Source organism: Colias philodice, chromosome 2 (assembly GCF_061535455.1).
Source record: "Colias philodice isolate Cphi_HAF_F1 chromosome 2, ilColPhil1 Martin Lab GWU primary, whole genome shotgun sequence".
Lineage (NCBI taxonomy): Eukaryota > Metazoa > Arthropoda > Insecta > Lepidoptera > Pieridae > Colias > Colias philodice.
The window spans coordinates 742,244-755,831 of record NC_143087.1 but is presented as its reverse complement, the minus strand read 5'-3'; positions in this window follow the sequence as shown (position 1 = coordinate 755,831).

Here is a 13,588-nt window from a genome sequence, read left to right as displayed (position 1 = left end):
CCTTCGATGAAGGTTATATTTTTAATTTTTTTTACCTTTTATAAGTGTGAGGAATGATATTTTTGAATGTCGTATAAGTTAGTATAGGTAGGGAAGCAGATGAATCAGGAGAAATAGAAACTAAATGTTTAAAGATTTGATGCACTTTTAATGTTAATTCAAATGTATTTTAAAAATGTAATGATGAAATGTAAAGGTAAAAACGGGATTTTATCCGACAGGTTTACAATAGGTCATATAGGAGTAACTAAACCTCTTAATTACATGTTTGTTCCTGAATATGCTTATGTCCATCCAACGTCATTACAGTTTACAATGTAGATACTAAATTTCATATGAACATTGAACATTGGGACGATACTTTTTTGCACGCCTCATAAGCGAAGCGTTGAGGTGGGTACTACTGTCACTTCGCGCAAAACATCTGATTTTTCAAACTTAAAATGTCTTTATGTATCATACATTGCACTTGTAAGATAATACATACACACACATATTAAGAAAAAACACTATTTTTAACGTTCATGATATTTTTGATGTCATTTTTGTTATTTAAACTAGTTAAAAAACAGTTTAAAAAAGTTCTGTCTTGGACGTCCGTGTGTCTGTATGTGCGGATCCTTTTTCTTGTTAACACGATAGCGACCGAAATACTTTACTAATCGAGTCTTTTTTTTTCTCTTACGCTTGAGTATGCTCAGGAATAGAACCCTTTCATTTTTCAGGGTCTGATTCGATGTGGTTTAATTGTTATTAAATAAACAAAAATAATAATTAATAAATATTTATTTAAAAAAAATTATGAGGCGTGCACTTTTGGATTTTCCAAATTATTTCTATGAAGAGACACATAATCCAAGTCAAACAGGCTAGTTACCACGTTCCTAGTATATACCCGAAAGTCACATGATTGATCTCCCAACCCAACATATACGTTGCGCCCGCGCATCGCTTCTTTATTAAGGGTTTTATAACGCGGAGTGGTCCGGAGGCGTTTTTATTCGCTCCCGTAGCAACGTGGGAAAGATCACAATGACGTAACAAAATTTACTCCTATATGTTCAATATTATCCTTCAGATGATTCATTAAGACCACAGAGATACATATGGTCTATAATGAAAACTAAACATTTGGGATGTTGTATAGTGTTACGTTTAAATAGAGGGTTTTCTTGTTTGAAATTAGATGGTTAACATATGTGATTGTGTGCGGAATTGCTATGATAAATTTCTAGTGTTTTGGAAGATGTTTCTAACAATAATTAGATTCTAGATATCTACTATATAAAAATAAGTCGGGTTTTCCTTCCTGACGCTATAACTCCAGAACGCACGAACCGATTTCCACGGTTTTGCATTCGTTGGAAAGGTCTCGGGCTCCGTGAGGTTTATAGCAAAGAAAAGGTGTCTCTGGTGGCGAAACGGAGTTCGCCCGGTTTGCTAGTAGGTATTATCTAAATACTCTCCTACTTTTTCTTCTTTTAAAGCAAAATAATGCTTGAAGCATCAAAATGAAGTATTTTGGTCCTTTTGGTATTTGACTGCCGTATCTGCCTTCTATTTCAGAAGGATAAATTCACACAGTCCCAAACTTATTAGCGCACTTTGTACAATTGAATGTACTTATTCCATAATTAACTACTACACAATTGTAAATCGACAGTTTTTAACTAGATTCCGAGCACCAAAACCGGCCAGGCACGGACCGGTGTAAGCCCCTCACCTGCAACCACAGTTCCCATAAAAAGAGATTTAAAACACGCACCATAAATAATGTTTACTTTATATTGTCGCATTGTATGAAGCGATTTAATTAGCCACGGTTTGTGTCCGCCTTTACGAGGGCTGCGTAAACTAGCTTAACGTCAATGCCTTAAATTATTCATATTGTACGATGTGTATTGCGTATTTACAGTACTTTATGAGCAGGACCATTGATTAAAAATAACGACGCATGTCCCGGTAATGCTGTATTTATATTGAGTGCATAAGTATCGGATCGTCATTTAAAAACAGGATATTTCAGACAATATTTTCTTTGATATAGTACATATAATCAAATGCACCATATTGTTAACAGATGACATTCATTTAGACTTCAAATTGTATCCTTGTATAGCGACTTTTTGCAATTAATTATTCGTATGCATATTTTATTACGTAAGATGTACACATTTTACTTATCTTCCAATATCAACATACTTACACAAATTTCTCCACATATTTATATTTTGTATGTACTTTAAGAGACTCATACAACTGAAGAAGAATTTCAAATGTGTTTCCATCCAGTATTCAATAAAAATATTCGTTATACAAAGCGTTATTTCATTCACTGCTCACAAAACCGTGCGCGAATGATCATAAATCCTATAAAGCAAATAAAAGCTAATATTAGCAATGTCTCCGAGTAATTTGTTAAACTGACGTGCTAACGCCCACTTTCCCCTTACTATCATCTTAACCATTAAATATAACTTCACCCTTTCAACCATCCCTGTTCTACAAATACTTTTATTTGTCAACCCTATTCGCGAACTTATTATGGCTAAATTATACAGATTTCTTCCGGGATTTTTCGAATGTATGACTTTTATTGCTATTGACGATTGATGCAGAAATTTATGCAAGTAGTATTGATATATTTTGTAAAAGAAGGATACCTATAATAGAATAACGCCTTAAAATCATTGTTCAGAATTTGGTAGTTTCATCTTACACGTGTATTTACTATTTACCCTAGAGGATATAATTTAAAACTAGCTGCTCCGCGCGGTTTCACCCCCGTGGCTGCACTCCTGTTGGTCGTAGCGTGATGATATATAGCCTATAACCTTCCTCGATAAATGGGCTATCTAGCACCGAAATAATTTTTCAAATCGGACCAGTAGTTCCCGAGATTAGCGCGTTCAAACAAATAAACAAACAAACTCTTTAGCTTTATAATATTAGTATAGATATGACTATTTCAAACCTTGCAAAAATTAATTTTCAGAAATAATTTGTTTTGTTTACACATATTATGTAGAAGAAGCAAAACTCGCATGGTATCCTGAAAAATCATTATGTATAAGACTATAATCTATGTTTGTACCAAATTTCATATAGGTCCGGCTATTTTTATTTTATAGAGTAACATACTTACATACATCACCAATAATGTTATAAATACAATTTCCTATTTTTATATACCTACTAGCGGCCCGCCCCGGCTTCGCCCGTGGTACATATGAAAAATAGATGTTGGCCGATTCTCAGACTTACCCGATATGCACAGAAAATTTCATGAGAATCGGTCCACCCGTTTCGGAGGAGTATGCAGACTAACATTGTGACACGAGAATTTTATATATAAGAAGAAGAAGTAGTTTTATTTAGTAGGACTAGTAGGATTAACTGCTTCTGGTTTTAAATTTAAAGTCACATTTTTTAGATTTTGAATTAAATATCATATCCTTGTTTGACTTGATGATTAAATTATTTTAATAAATTAATTTAGAAACACGAAGTCAATTTATGAGCGAAAGGAGTTATTTAAAACTGGTTTTGAGTAGATTTATTAGAAAATTCGTATTTTTAACACGTTTTTGAGACAATTCGTATTCCACTATATATTTTTAAATTCAAATTCAAATTACATTTATTTGCAAGAATGCAGTTACAATAACAACACTGTTATTACAATTTTATAGTGCAAATCACTACATAGTATAAAACAAAGTCGCTTTCCCTGTCCCTATGTCCCTATGTCCCTTTGTACGCTTAAATCTTTGAAACTACGCAACGGATTTTGATGCGGTTTTTTTTAATAGATAGAGTGATTCAAGAGGAAGGTTTATATGTATAATAAGATCCATTAAGTAGTGGAGAAGTACTTTTATTTTTGAGGTTTCTAATGTGATGTCGTAAAAAATTACATTTATTCCGCTTACATTGCAAACGCAGGCTGAACCCTACGAGTTTTATCAAAATAATGTACTAAGTATTATACACATTGAAAAGGTCTACAGAAAAGTCCGCGATGGTATATGTCTATCTCTTATGGATAACCCACAATAACTTTTTTTTGTCATTTACTTTTTACGACAAATAATGGCTAATTTTCGAAGCGATTTTAACCAATACAGCATTAATCCTTAACCAATTAAATACCATGGATACATTGTTCATTTTATATAGATCTATATGGCCCTTTACACCGTATGATTTAAGTGAATATTTTCGAAGATATTACAGATTTAAAAATTGCAGGACGTAGCGTTTGCGGCCGCCCGGCTATGTATTTTATACCCGTGCGATGCCGGAGGCCGGAGCGGGCCGCTATATTTTTATACCTAACCCAACGTTCACAATTTTTCTGTAGTGTATTTAGTATCAGCATTGCACCCGTGCGAAGCCGGGGCGGGTCGCTAGTACTATTATAAATAAGTTTCTACTGTAAAATAACATAAAACTTATAAGTTCATAAGAACGATCATCAAGCCTAATATTGAAACATAAGGCAATTTATCGAGTAAGTTAAGTACATAATTACTACATTCTCTCAGGAGGTATCTGCTTTAATAACCACAGACATTCTAGTTAAAATTGTATCTTGCCACAGACATAGATCTAAATGTATCTGTGTATCTTGCTTTAATAAATTAATTCATCTTCCGTCATCAACAATTTATTGTACATAGGTACATGGATATAGATAAATATAAACATAATCTTAATACTATTATAAAGGCGAAAGTTTGAAAGGATGTATGGATTTATGGATGTATGGATGTTTGTTACTCTTTCACGTAAAAACTACTGAACCGATTACAATGAAATTTAGCACACATATAGAGGGTAACTTTGATTAGCACATAGGATAGGTTTTATCCCGGAAATCCCACGGGAACAGGAACTATGCGGGTTTTCCTTTGAAAACGCGGGCGAAGCCGCGGGCGGAAATCTAGTTATACATAATATAAGGTATTTTACAATGGTACAATTTAATTAAAAAAATCAATAAAGCCACACAAATAACTGCAAATAAATATATAATTGAGAAAGTCCTTTTCACAAGCCTTTGACGATGTCACACAAAACATTTTTTCATCCGAACAAAATTAACAACTGCAAGTAGCGTTCGCAAAAAAACCGATCCGTCACCACGTCTCAAGACAATCAGCAAAAAAAGTGCAGAAAATATATTTCAATTGTCTCTTATTGAACCCCAATGGGACCTATATTAAATTTAAAACCCCTTTAAATATAATTGTATGATATTTATTGGATTTTTTTGTTGACGATCGATTCATAGCGTGTAATTCTTTTGACGATTGCAGAAGTAAGGAATGATGGTATGGGGTGCGTTTGTAACTTGAGGTCATACTCACACCCTTGTACTTCCTGATCTATTTCTTTTAGGGTTGCCACAGTGGATATAATAATAATTTCGTAATTTATTATTCAATATTAGATGAGGATTTTAACGATTTGAAGGTACCTACGAGTTATAAATTGTATAAAATAATTAATGTTTTAAGACGACGCGGTTGGCGCAGTGGTAAAGTAACTGCCTACTGAGCCGACGGTCCCGGGTTCGATCCCCGGTCAGGGCAAATATTTGTGTGATGAACTCAATTATTTGTTCTTGGGTCTGGGTGTTATTATCTATATATGTATTTATTAAATATTATATTTATCGTCGCCTAGTACCCACAACACAAGCCTTAATTGAGCTTACTGTGGGACTAGGTAGATTTGTGTAATAATGTCCTATAATATTTATTTATTATTATTTATTATTTATTTAGCTGTGTATAATAATTAATAATCGTGTTATAAAGTAACTATGTAATTGGACAAAGATACTAACTATAATTTTTGTAAATTTAAAATGCCTAGACTAAATAAAGAGAAATAGGTACATATTTAAAAATCCTTATATTATATACCTACAAGTTCCCACAACACAAGTAATGTGTGAATCTTCCAAAAAGAACTTTACTTACAAATCAAAAATAAACTTACCACTTTATAGCTAACATAATTTCATACATAAAATTATCCAAAAATTAGGTACATACTAAATTAAAAACTAGCAAGTGGCAACCCTATCTAGTAAAATCTCCGTATGACAGGTCACGGAGCAAGTAAGTTCCGTGAGAACATCGATTGGGCAGCTGAAGCTCGTAGCGTGCAGTCTGAAAACATGAAAACGGTGACAACCCTAAATAATATAAAATGTAGGTATTATGAATTTGGAAACTTTGTTTTTGGATAAAGAGTCAAAAAATAACCTGTGTTTCGATGCTTACGTCTTGGCCTTTAATAAATTGCAAAACTAACACTTTAAATAGTATCAGCGTATTGCCAACTAAATTAATTGGTAATAAGTATAGGTAAGGTAGAAAAAGAACTGCAACAAATTACTACAACCAGACAAAATTGTTCTTATTAAATTTTCAGCTTAATAGACATTACAAAAAGACATTGCAATTGCTTATTATATCGTAAGTACTGAATCGATTGTAGCAGAAATCTGTTCCAATATTATAAACGCGAATATATTGTGATATCTGTGATGATGGATTAATATTATTTTGTTACATACGAAGGTGGATGATGGAATTCGAGACAGACATGCACAATATAACCATCTTATTTTTCAGAAATCAAATGGATCTAGCTAAAGAGTTAGATTAGGTTACGTGATGTATCTATATATACATACTAATATGTAGTTAGATAGGTACATTGTTTCGCAAATTTAATAAGTGAGTGAACAATTTTACAGGTATCAAACTAAATAATGATCTATACTTTTATTGACTGTAATGAAGTTAAGTGCAGTTAATGCTGACAATCCGATGTAAAATTAAAGTTAAAATGGAAGGAACTGACATGTATTAGGTACCTTCGACAATCACTACTCGACATTTGTTGGTCGTTCAAGTACAATCTATTTTTAATAATACATTATAATTGTTACAAAATTGCAAAGAAATTAACAATAACAGCTTACCTCTTAATTCGTCGTGAAAAAGACATCCGTCGGTCCTCAAAGGTGCTATTTGTAATGAAGAATTAAGTGTACTAACTATATTCTTAACCGAACATCTCTTCAAAATACAAATACATTGTGGGAACCAGTATTGCAATAATCCTCTTCAAATTGCATTAACAAACACAGTATTTACAGAATCGCTGTACAAACTGCAGAATACAGATAACATAAAATGAAGTCCCGCCAAAAGTTTTTTTTTTTAATTTGACAAAGGCTAACCGCATTCAGCCTTGTCTCAGGAGAGAATCTGCATTTCGAATCTGATTGTTATCTTCGTTAATACGACTTAAATGTCCAGTTTTTTTAAACATCCGGCCTGGTGGATTGTTATTAACAATATCGACCTTATAGTATGGTAATACGGTGGTACTTTATTTAATTGTTTGTGGCTTAAGTAAGTGATACAATGTGTGTGCAATAAAAGCATTTAATCGGAAGAAAGTGTGATGCTGTCCGGCGATAAGGTTTTTTTAATGAAGTGTGTTTGTATATCTGTGTATTGCATACCTATAGGATAACTGTAAATTTCGGAAAGGGTAATTATTGTAGGATTACGTTTTCAATGTATTGGCAGATGCTGTGGTTTTCAACGTCCTGTGAAAAATTAACGGTGAATATGTGAATGTATATTGTAATAAATTCTGTGGAAAAATACATTTGGTTCATACACTTTTGTGTTTGATAGATAGATTTTAAGTTTTTTAATATATCTATTAGTAAGTTATTTGTTATTACTCACCTATAACACAAAATAATAACTAGTAGCTAGCTACCTATTACCTATCTATAGGTACTGCATCATTATGACTTTTCCACTATGCTTTTAACGAAAAAGAAACGTTTATTGAAGAGAATATTGTTATCTACTAATTATTTTTAAACTTATGAAGATTAAAAATAATCAATGAAAACCAGTTGGCTAATTAGTAATTACAGCAAAAAAAACGAACATTTTTTTCACGAGACAATTAGGTACATGCTAGACGTACCATACTTATTTATAAGATAGTATCAGTCTGAGACAAGCAAACAAACACTCGTTTTAATCCGTGTTTAATTTAACCAACGTTTAACAAAAGGGTAAACCTTTATTGACATTAATTGTGCAGTTTTCTGGTTTCTACAGTGGCTTTATGGCGAATTTGTTTCGCACAATGGAGATTGATATCATTGCACCTAAACAAATATAATCTGTGTGATGGAAAATAGACTTTATTGAAATAGATATAGAGTGTATTTTATTTGTTTGTTTGTATAAAAAATTGTAGGACTTCATTACTGCCTCCTTCACAGAGACGTTTGGGATAAGGCATAAGCTGAAGCGTGGTTTGCTTTCATTTGTAGTTTAAACTACCATAGATAACTAAATACTACTACACTAGTTGTAGTAGTACACGCAACCCTTAATTACTATTTAGTGTAGTGTTCTGAGTTGAAACGATTTCTTATTTAGTTATTACATATGAAAAAGACCTAGGTATATCGCACAGTTTTGGGAGCTGGATGTTTGTTATTCCGTCACGCGAAAACTACAGAAAAGATTTTGATGAAACTACTTCAATCAAATATTTATACCAACATTAGTTTGTGTATTAGGTAGGTAGTAACTCTTTATTGAGTTCACGTGAAGAAAGTCGGGAGTCCAGAATTTTTATACAAAAGAGTGCATAGTGGTGCAGATTAAATGATTAAGTATTTAAAAAGACTGAATTTATAGTGAAAATATTAATCGCTTTTCTCTTACAACTTAGATCGTTACGCAAAATCCCCAACCGAAATGATCAAGCTAGATTAAATGACGCTTCTTACGCTCTATCGACCATCAAAAGGTGTTTAACGAGTGCGAGGGTATTACGGATTACCAGACAGACATATGAATATTTGTGGCTTTAGTTTTTTTGTTCATCCCGATTCAATTATGGCTTTGTTGATGTCAGCTGGTGGATAACCTTTGTTTTAATCGACTTTTTATAGGTACTTAAAAAAGAGCGTGTGTGCCGAGCACACGTGTCAGAAGTGAAACTTCTTTGGTCAGATTAAAAGATACCAAAATTGTCGCCTTACTTCGTGACGTGACGGTATTGCCATGAAGCGACTTGAAATTTTATGCTCTCAACGCGCCTAAAAATTTTCACTTTAAAAGTGGGTATATAGATTCCTAATATACCTACTTAGGTACCTGCCTACATAGGAAAGTACCTACCTACCTAAGCAAAATATTATTTAGGTATCTAAGGGCCGATTTTTCAATGCTTGGATAAAACTTATCCGTCCAATAAAGTACGTATTACACGATAATATTAAAATGTCTGCACATAAACTGTCAAATACGGGCAATTAGAATACGTTTTTAAAATGGTAGTTTTATACATTATTCGACGAATAAGTTTTATTCAAGCATTGAAAAATCGGCCCTAAGTAGGTAAGATGTGTAGCTATAATAATTGTTACAATGTTTCGAAATGGTAGGTCTTTATTAAATTAAAACTACTCTACCTATCTAATAAAACATTTTCATCAGAAATCATTTATATATAAAATCACAAGTATCGAGCAATCAAAAAGAGCCAAGCACGTAACTAACTGAATACCGCACAATACAAACAATCGATAAACCACATCACTAGCAGACGCACTCGATGTCAACAACCGATGTCTCGATAATCGATAATTGCACATCACTTGTGAGAAATGCAAACAATACCTATAGGTACTGTCTTTATGTCTCAAGGGTAGTTTTATATATCTAGTTATGTAAAAGTTTGAATGGATGTTTGTTTGTCACGTGAGATTGATTGAACGGTTTTGGATTAAATTTTAGGTTTTGATAATTTATAGCCAAACCTTTAAAAATGATTTATTTAACACTTTATTGTGCAATAAACCAGATACATAAAATAACAGTTTACAATAAACAAAAGCACAAAGGGCGGCCTTATCACTATGCAGTGATTTCTGCCAGGCAACCACGGGGAGAAGGCAAAGAAGCGAGATAATAAATTGAGAAACGGAAGAAAAAAATTATTGGATTGAGTAGAAGTAATTATATAATACAATAAAATGCATATACAAGATACATACAACATACTATACATTATAATAAACTACAGTGGAATCCGTTTATATAATGACATTGAAGGGGAATATCAAACACGTCATAATAAACGGACGTCATACAAAGCATTTTGTAGAAAAAAAACTCCTAGTGTTTTTCTTAGTGTTTAATACAGAGAAACAAAATAGAGATGCCTACACATTGAGACTCAAAACAAACAAAAAAAAAGTGTTGTCGGATATCACAATTTTCCCAAACAGAAATTAGTGTTGAAAGTTTTAGAATTCATTTTGGTCACTGTAACCGGACAATTCATTAAAAATTGGTCACAATAAACGATATGTCACTATAAACGCAGTCATTTTATCCGACTTTTATTAAGAATTTTATATGAAAACCAAACTTTGCTGTGTAGGTAATAGGTACGTCATAATAAGCGGTTGGTCAATATAACCGGAGTCATAATAAAAGGATTCTACTGTAATTATATTAATACAACTAAGGCACACATACATACATATTATATATTCTACATACAAATACATACAAAATAGTAGTAACTATATAACTAAAAATATATATAAATACTAATACCTACTAGGTACATAAATATAATATACTAATCCGAATTAAAAGCAGTTGAGAGATAATGGTTACGAACTTGATATTTAAAAGAAGATAGGGAAGGAGCAAGTCTAATTTTTAAAGGTAAAGAGTTCCATAACTTGACAGCAGAGACAGCGAACGAACCCGCGTAGAAATGAGTGCGTTGAGAGGGGATAGACAGAATACGTCTATCCACTGATCGAAGAGAGTAGTTTTCGCAGTGTAGGAGAATGATGCTTCATGCTGGTAAATAGTTTGTAATTAATGTTAACTAGCAGTCCGCCCCGGCTTAGCCCGTGGTACATATTTACTTTTTCTCTACTTAAGAACTATCCTCGTACTTCAAGGAATATGACAAAAAAACAATTATCGAAATCGGTTCAGCCGTTCACACGTGATGCCGTGATAACGCGAAACGGGTTTCGTTTTTATATACCTACTTATAAGTATAGATGTGGTTTAATATTATTAAACAGCTATTTACCGACCATTTTGTGTGGCAGCAACAGAAGTTTTGTTCAATAAATCTAACAATAGTGTGATCTATTTAGATGGGTTTTTATCAAACAATAATAATTTAATTACCTACCTCCATCAAATAACAAATTCCAAAAAAATTCTCGTCATAAGCGTTTGAACCATTTTGAAGTCATAAGTCCAATAATGCAATAATGAGACAAGCAAATAAATAGAAACTACCTAGTAAATCGTGATTTATATTCTCATGATATTTATTATTTATGTATAAAGTTTGTAAACGTAATTAATTTAACTGCATGTGTTATTTAATCAATTAAAATACATAGAATATTGAACTACAAAGTCATATAGCTGAGAAATCGATTTATTAAAATTTGTTCAAAAGCTACTATATTTAACCTTTTCTCGATGGTTGTTGAATGAAACTTTATTTAGCAACCACCTAGAAAAGGACGGAATTAATATAATAATAATTTACGGATGGAATTATCTTCTATCGAACATAATTTTTTATGCAAACAGAAGTAGGTACTTTGTATAACTGATTTTGATAAAGACGGTTAACATTTTAAAAGTTACAATACAAATTATGCATAGCGTCTCGTCATTTTCATTCATACTAAAATTATTAAAAGTCATATTACACACTCGATTTAATAATTATTTTAACGGATCATTAACGGTAGGTGAATAATTTTATTTACGATCTTAAATTCGTGTATTGATGGGTAATATAAATTTTTCATGCAAATTTATTTATCGATACTTATCGTTTTATCAATAAACGGATCTGTAACGGTCTGTCGAACTCCGTTGTTAATTCAACAATTGAATTTAAATTATACAGCTTTATTGCTACCTGCATTTACACATGTCGCGAATCTACATGTGTATAGCATTATTGGGTTGTCATATGCAAAAATCATTTAGCGATATTTAAATTTCCTTTATGGCAGCACATGTTCTAAACGTGACGAATGGATCAATGGATATTTTTTATTGGCAATAAAAATTGAATTGATATGCAGTTAATTTGCGTACGCTGCATTGTAGACCGCATTGTGATATTGTTGGCGACACCTCGGGGCGCGACCCACTGCCCCCTTGCCCGACTGCAGACCTTACGATTCCATTATGAGCAGACCCCGCGATTGTGCCGTTCATATACATTTTAACAGCAGCATTTCACGGTAGCCGTGTATCATTTAAATTCGATACGATTTTTTACGATATCGTTTACGAATTTGCATGAAATTCGATTGTTGCGTTATTGGATCATATTTTGGATGATAGACATATGTTAATTTTTCCTTGAGAATTTATTGTGGCCGTAACCGTTACCAATTGAGTTATATTGGATTGTCCCACTTATGAATATCGATACTCAAGAATGTTATTCTTTAATCTAGTTATACCTTTTATGTGGGGTATTGATGTGAAAATTTTTCAGTTATCCCATTGTGAGTGAATTTGTGACTTTACAATGTTAACGGTCGTCTTAAGAATATTTTTAAACGTCTAACAAAATGTACAATAATAATATCTGTTTCATATGTTAAGTAGATATTTTCGATTAATGTATTGCAATTGATAGTGATATTAATACAACGGAAAAACGTTTCGTACTACCTACCTATGTGAATCGATACTGTTCCCATAATAAAGAGGGCGAAATTTTATGAATTACGTAAGCAGTAGACATTTCATAGAATGAAATATAATGGTAGATAATATACAGTATTAAAAGTACATAACGAGTTGAAAAGGATAAATTTATAAATTAATAATTATGACAAACAATATCGTGAAAGGGCAAACAGAATGTAGGTAGGTAGTATGCCAGTTAGGCTTAGACTTACGTAGATAATATGATAGGAGGAGATTGTGGGTATAAACAATGAAACAATCATGTAATTTTTTTAAGTTTTTTCCAATTGCAACTTCATCATTATTGAAAATGCAAGGATATTCCAATTTTCTACTATAGGTAGGTACCTACTTACGACTTTTTCCTCTAAAGTTCGTGCATATTTCTAAGTTTAATCTTTGTGGTCTAAGTTCAATTCTTAAAAGCCAGCACTTCTTATCGAGCTAAACTTTCAAAAAATAAGTTCTAGCCTCTAGGAAAATTAGTTATTTAATTATGAAAAGGTAGCAGCTGACCCTGCAATCGATGTCATGCCCAGGAACTCCGTATTTCTTGTACCAAATTTAAGAGAAAAATTCTTATTCTAAAAGTAGGTATACATAGATTAGATATTATGTTCCTACAGCTACAGGAACCTACCTATTTCAAATCAGGAGTTTTATTATTTCCAATAAACAATTGAATCATTTAATGAATTATTAATGGTAGATATTAAAATAATTTTCTATGTAAGTAGGTAGATAGGGTAATCTAA